Source organism: Schistocerca piceifrons, chromosome 4 (genome assembly GCF_021461385.2).
Source record: "Schistocerca piceifrons isolate TAMUIC-IGC-003096 chromosome 4, iqSchPice1.1, whole genome shotgun sequence".
Taxonomy (NCBI): domain Eukaryota; kingdom Metazoa; phylum Arthropoda; class Insecta; order Orthoptera; family Acrididae; genus Schistocerca; species Schistocerca piceifrons.
This window is the reverse complement of record NC_060141.1, coordinates 18,262,877-18,270,328: the sequence shown is the minus strand read 5'-3', so window position 1 is coordinate 18,270,328 and position 7,452 is coordinate 18,262,877.

The window sequence follows — 7,452 nt, the reverse complement described above, 5'->3', positions numbered from 1 at the left end:
CCTTGTATATACCCCTTGCATCTTTCTGCTTTCCCTTCTTTGCGTAGGACTGGTTTTCCATCTGAGTACTTGATGTTCATACAGGTGATTCACTTCTTTCAATCCTTTAGTTATTCTGAAGTTCTGTCTAGAAACTTCTTGTCCTGCTTTAATAACAGATTCTGCTGACTTATAGAGGTTTGTGATACTTCTTATATAAAGTTTTGTTAGTTCACCTGACCATAGCACTTCCAACAATACCTTTTCTGGCACGGTGTCATAAGCTTTCTCAAGATGTATGAAAACCAAATCACTGCTTAGATATCTTTCCAGTCTCTTCTCCATGATATGTCTTAGGCTACGATTTGTTATCTATACACGACCTACTTTTACTAAAGCTACTTTGTTCTTCCACTTCTATTACAAAACTTCTCCATTCTTGATTTTAAAATCCTCCCACGCTACTCGCTACTTGGGCTTGTAACACTTAGGCCACAATAATTGCTACATATTTTCTTGCTTTCTTTTCTATGTATGGAGCTTCCATACTCTAAGTTCCACTCTGTTATAATTTACTTCCCATCCCATAACGAGAACTTAATTTGCTATTAATTACTCCCTCTTTCTTCCACGATCCTCAGACCTAGAGGGAAGAGGTCTACACAGTTGAACTGGTTATATAGCATGATGAGGCGGAAGAGAGGGAGCTCGAATCTTATTGGTCGAGGGTTTATCATTTTAATGCGATCTCGTTGGTCCAGGGGTTTCCCACCAATTTCATATCATGCGATCAGTATCGAGTTACATTATGTCCTTGAATATAACGAGTCCAACTGCCTAAGATGTATGGTGGGTTCTCCTGGATGACCTTGATAAATTCCTGGTGATTCCTGAGTGGGGGTGATATTGATTATATGTCGCCCGAGTCTGTAACCTAGTATCAAAAGCCCTTGCCACCGACCTTGAGATAAGATTGTTACCTGCAACTGAAATGACACTGATAACCTACTTAGAACGTCATCTGTTTGGATACCATCCTGCGCACAACGAACGAGCTGTATTGACATTTCCATGAGCTTCATCATAACACAAACATAATCAGCAGGTTCTCCAAAATGATATATAATTACCTTTCATGAAGTCAGAACTTTTCATAAATCATCAGCCTTGTGACTGGTTTGATGCGACCTGCCACTAACTCCTCTCTTGTACCAACGTCTTCGACTCAGAGTAGCACTTGCAACCTACGTCCTCACTTATTTGCCGGATGAATCCCAGTCTGTGTCTTCCCCTAATGCCTTTACCCTCTACAGCTCCCTCTAATACCACGGAAGGTGTTGCCTGTTGTTTTAACATGTCCGATCACCTCGTCCATTTTTCTTGTCATTATTCTTTTTTTCATTGACTATACGGAGAACCTCTTAATTCCATACCTTATCAGCTCACTCAAGTTTAACATCCTTCTACAGCAAGACGTCTCAAACTCTTCCTTTCCCTTCTAGTCCATACAATACTGTGCTCCTAACTTACGTTCTCAGAAATCTCTTCCTCTAGTTTAAGGCCAATGTTTGATACTATCGGACTTCTAGTGTCCAGGCACGGCCTCTTTTCCTGTTTTAATCTACCTTTTATGGCCTCTTTTTTTCGTTCGTCATGTGTTGTTACATTGTCAAGGTAGGAAAGTTCCTTAACATCCTCTATTTCACTGTCCCCAATTCTGATATCAAGTTTATGATAATCAGCTGATCACGCGATGTTCCCTGAGTATATATTTATTCCAGTATTCTAGTTGTCCACCTCCTCCTTTCTCCTCATTCTGCACATCTCCTAACACCCCTGGTATCCATCTCTCCCGTCCCCTTCTCTCTGTCCATCTGCTCCTCCCCCCCCCCCTCTACCCAGTTGCATCTCCCCCCTCTGTCAACATCATCCTCCCCTCCTCAGAGCAAGTCTCTTCCTCCCCCTCAGTCTCCTCCTATGTGCTCTCTTTGTCCATCTCCTCCTGCCCCCCTTTGTCCCCCTCTTCCTCCCCCTCTTTCTGTCCATGTCTTCTGCCTCCTCTGTCTCCTCTTCCTATTCCTGTCTCTCTATCCAACTCCTCCACTTGCTTTCCTATGACCATTTCCCCCTTCCCTTGCTTCTGTCCATCTTCTCCTTCATTCTCTCTGTCCATCTCCTCCTACCTCTTTCTGTCCATCAACTCTTTCCTTTCTTTTCCTATCTCTTCCCTCTTCCCCCCTCGTTGACCAGCTCCTACACACTCCTCTGTGTCCAGTCCATCTCCTTCTCTCTGCTGTCTATCTCCTCCAACCCCATATCTGTGTCCATGTCCTCCTTCCCCGTCTCTGTCTATTCATCTCTTCCTCCCCTCTTCTCTCTGCACGTTGTCATCCCTATGCCAATGGGAGGTTGGTGGTTCTGAGCCCCACAGTATTTCTTTTCAGATATTAAGTGATATGCGTACCAAGTTTGGCTGAAATCGATGCAGAGTTTTAAGAGGAGCTTTTTACACATGGCTTTGCCCCTTACGCACTTGTCATATATTTAACATATTTCACACATATTTGTGCACACAGTCAATTTGTATCTGTAGTGAATCTCCTACTAGGGTACAGGTGATAATTTGGAGAGAGACGACGGTAGGAGAAGATGGGACAGATAGGAAAGGGAAAGGAGAAGGTCGATACAGATAGGGGGGAGGAGGCGAGGGACAGAGAGAGGGGGAGGGCGAAATGGACAGAAAGGGAAAAGGGGGAGGTGGACAGAGAAAGGAAAGAGGAGAATCACGCCCTGTCCATTATTTTTCAGGTAGCTCAATGTTTATGATGTCATGTGTCCTGAATTATGTGTCGTACAACGATATAATTTTGTAGGTACATTCAGCGGCGTGTGTAGAAACTCCCTACGAAACTAACTGCGAGTAGAGTTAGTAGGAGAGAAGTAATAAATTTAAATGTTATGTATGGTGTGGCAGTTTCTCATCCTTTTAACTGTTTATGACTCATATCTCCTGAACTATGGACCGTACAATGATATCGTTTTGCACATATATTTAACGGCATATGCGGATATTGTGTGCCAATAGCGCTGTTAAGACTGTCTGCAAAATGTGTTGGTAATACTGTTAGTAGTAAACAAGTAATAAAGTAAAACGTCGCGTTTAATGCGGCAATTTTACTGCAGGCACATCGAAAGTGGAGTAAGCGAGAAAAAGTTTCGTTAAGGTTTGAAATTATGTGTAAAGTTTGTTGAAAGTCACAAGTGCTCTCATTGTCAAATAGCGGATGAGTAAGTGCCGGGCACCCGCACGTCGTGGGCTGCACTGCTTTTCCACCCCCTTTGATGGGTATGTGGTTCTTACCCCCTCAGTGTTTCTTTGCAGACCGTACCTGATTTGTGAACCACGTTTAGTCGAAATCGGTCCTGTGGTGTGGGGAATATACGTACATACATACGCACATATGTATGTGCATCCACTTTTATGATCTATATGGATCTAATTTCCGCTACTCCTCAGTACTTTCGTCTTTCTTCGGATTCCTCTCAGTCCGCCCTCTCTTCTCGTTATATTGTTTGTTCCATTCAAGAGGTCCTGGGATTCTTCTTCAGTTTCACTGAGGATAGCAATGTCATTAGATAATCGCATAATCGATATCCTTTCACCCTGAATTTTAACCGCATACTTAAATCTTTCCTCTGTTTTTGGGATTGTTTCTTTGATGTATAGGCTAAACAGTAGAGGCGAAAGAGTATATTCTTGGCGTACACCATTTTTAATCCGAACACTTCATTCTTGGTAGTAGATTCTTATTGTTCCTTCTTGGTTCTTGTACATATTCTACGTTACCTGTCTCTCCTTATAGCTTACTCGTATTTTTCTTAGGACTCAAACATGATGCACTACTTTACATCATCGTACGCTGTTTCCAGATCTACAAATCCTATGGATGTGTCTAGATTTTTCTTAAGTCTTGTTTCTGTTATCAATCGCAGCGTCATAACTGTCTCTCCGGTGCCTTACTTTGCCGAAATCAAAACAGATCGTCATCTAACGAATTTTTTCTCTTCTCCCGTAGCTATACTATTCTTGTCAGCAGCCTGGATGCGCGAGTTGGTAGGTTGATTGTGCGATAGTTCTCGCCCTTGTTGGCTCTTGCTGTGCTGGGGATTGTGTGTGTGATATTTTTCGAAAGTCTGCTGGCATTTGTCCACACTCATTGATTATACACAGCACCATGAATAGCCGCTTGGTTACCACTTACTCCAAATGTTCTAGATATTGCAAAGGAATGTTATCTATCTCGTTTGCCTTAGCGAAAACTCTGACTGCAGTACTGGATCCCCTATGTCCTCTATATCGACTGCCATTTCTTTCTCAGTCACGTCATTAGACAACTTCTCCCCCTAGTAGAGGCTTTCAGTGTGTTCTTTCCACCTACCCGCTCTCTCCTCCGCATTTAAGAGTGGAATTCCTGTTGGACTCTGAATATTAACGCCCTTGCTTTTTAATTTCACTGAAGGTTTTCTTTGACGCTCCTACCTGCTGAATCAGCTCTTCCCGCGACCTTTCTTTTTAGATTTCTTTACGTTTTTATCGCAAGCATTTCGTCTTGGCCTCCCTCCACTTCCCATTTATTTCATTCCTAAGGCACTTATATTTCTGTGTTCCTGCACATTTTTGTATTTCCTTTTTTCGTCGATCAATTGAAGAATTTGTTCTATTACCTGAGGTTCCTTTGAAGTTATCTTCCTTGTACCTACGTTATCTAACCAACTTCTGTAATTGACGTTTCTAGAGATATACATTACTCTTCAACTGAACTGCCTACTGTGGTATTTATTATCGCAGTACCTAGCAGCCTTAGAAAACTTCAAACGCACCTCTCCATCCCTCACTGCTTCAGTATTCTACATCTTCCCACATTCATTCTTCTACATACTTTTCATCATCACTAAACTGTGATCGGGGTCTACATCTGCTGCTGGGCACACCTTATAGTCCAATAGGTGATTTCAAAATCTCTGATCATGACGTAATCCAGCTGGAATCTTCCCGTATATCCCGGCCTTTTCCAAGTATAGCTTCTTCTTCAGCAACTTTTGAACAATGTGTTCGCTGTTGGTAGATGAAGTCTATATTGGAACTCAAATAGTCTTTCTCCTCACTCGTACCTACTTGTCAACTCCTTTTACGAATTGAACTTTGTGATGTCACCGCCAGACACCACACTTGCTAGGTGGTAGCCTTTAAATCGGCCGCGGTCCGTTAGTATACGTCGGACCAGCGTGTCGCCACTGTCAGTGATTGCAGACCGAGCGCCGCCACACGGCAGGTCTAGAGAGACTTCCTAGCACTCGCCCAGTTGTACAGCCGACGTTGCTAGGAATGGTTCACTGACAAATACGCTCTCATTTGCCGAGACGATAGTTAGCATAGCCTTCAGCTACGTCATTTGCTACCACCTAGCAAGGCGCCATTACCAGTTTATATTGAGATTGTTATTAATGTATCAACAAGAGCGATGTTCTCCAATTATGGATTAAAGTTAAGTATTCCAAGAACTACGTTCTTTATTTATTAGACTCAACTCCTTTAATCGTTCCAGACCTCACGCCAGTCTGCGTGAGGGTAAACGCGTGCATTTCGGCCTCCTCTAGCAACACGGTGTTGGCTCTTCTGCCAACACATCAAACTTCGTGTTGAACATCCTCATAAACATTATCTATCTCTTCATCTTCCCGCTTGTGACATCGTATGCACGCATGAATTATTGTTGGCGTTTGTTTGCTGTCTATTCTGATGAGAACAATCATTTTACTGAAGTGTTCACAGTAATTTGCTCTCTGCCCGGGTTTCCTGCTCATAACGAATCCTACTCTCGTTACACCATTTCCGCTGCTGCTGATATTACCCTATACTCTTCTGACCAGAAATCCATGTCTTCTTCCCGTTTTACTTCACTGACTATGTAGGTCTATGAACTGAGTGTTTGCAGTTCCCTTTTCAAATTTTATAACTTACACATCACATTCAAACTTGTGACATTCCACGTTCTGACTCGTAGTATGTCACCCTTTCGTTCGTTATTCGGTCTTTTTCACATGGTTAGCTTCCCCTTGGCAGCCCCTACCATAGATCCGAGTGAGGGAGTGATCCGGAATCTTTTACAAATGGAGACATCATCATGACAGATTTTCTTGTTACGGACCACATGTCCCGTGGACGCGCATTGTTTGTCTTTATTGCAGCTGTTTCCATTGCCAACTGCATCCTAATGCTGTTGGTCGTTGCTAATTATTGCGCCTTTTAGGGGCAGTTACTCAACACCAACGGCAAGAGGTCGCCCAGAATCTCTGTCCGCTTCTGTGCCCTCTTTGACATGAGCGTTGGCCGAACGAGGGTGACTCCTTATATCAGAAGTCCTCGGCCGCTATTGTTGTTGATGTTTATTCAAAATTTAAGCAATGGCTGGGTTCGAACCCAGGGCACAGGACGTTTTATTATTAATTAAAGACGCTACCCTTTTCTTTTGTTACTGTTCTCGGCATGTGATTTGGGAGGACGTCGCATGGCACCCATTCAAGTTTATTGTTAAATACTTAATTCATGTTTTTAATTACAAATGGCAGATGGCCATCTGACCGAACAAACTGAGCTACCGTGACGGCACCCCTAAGCCACGGGTCGTAATTAGAGTACGTAAAGCACGGTGAGCGGACAACTGTACACTGACTCACGTTGACCAGCGTCCCGTTTACATCAAAGAGCCAGTGGATGGATGGAGTGCGTAGAAGAACGCCAGTCACTAAGTAAACAAGTTGCTGTACACAGGCTCGGGCAGACTTCTGCAGTTGTGTGTTTGCAGTCTTCCGTCTGCAGCAGTAGTGGATGGCGGCGTAGCTTCCCTACAGCTGTGGAAACTTTATTTCACATTTTCTGCTACAGGATTTATGAATTTAATCATTTACAATCTACCAAAGTTTTAAAAGGCCATTATGTGACACCGTGTGAATACTCTTACACTAGACAATCTGTAAACTGGATGTGACATGGTAATTAACTTTTTTCCCTGTATTACTTGTTTCATGCCATGCAGTTGGAACCAAAATTCCAAGAGGCCACGTTCCAAAATGAGTGAAGAAACATTTTACCTCCTCCGGTACATCTCTCGTGTAATGACCGCGATGATAAAGTTAGAGGATTCAGAGCTCGTACAGAAGGATACGGACTATCTGTCTCCACACACGTTTCATCCACAAATGGAATAGGCTGGGAGAAAATGATACTAGCACTGTACAGTGTACTGTACCCTCCAAGTTACACCATGCGGGGAGTTGCAGAGTTTAGAGTCACGTGCGCATGTTGCCCTCGATGTGCGGTAGTGACTGGCGTCAGGTGTCAGGCGTCAGCCATATTGCTTTCGAACATGTTTTGTTTCAGACTCGATTGATTTATCTAGAGTGTTAAAAAAA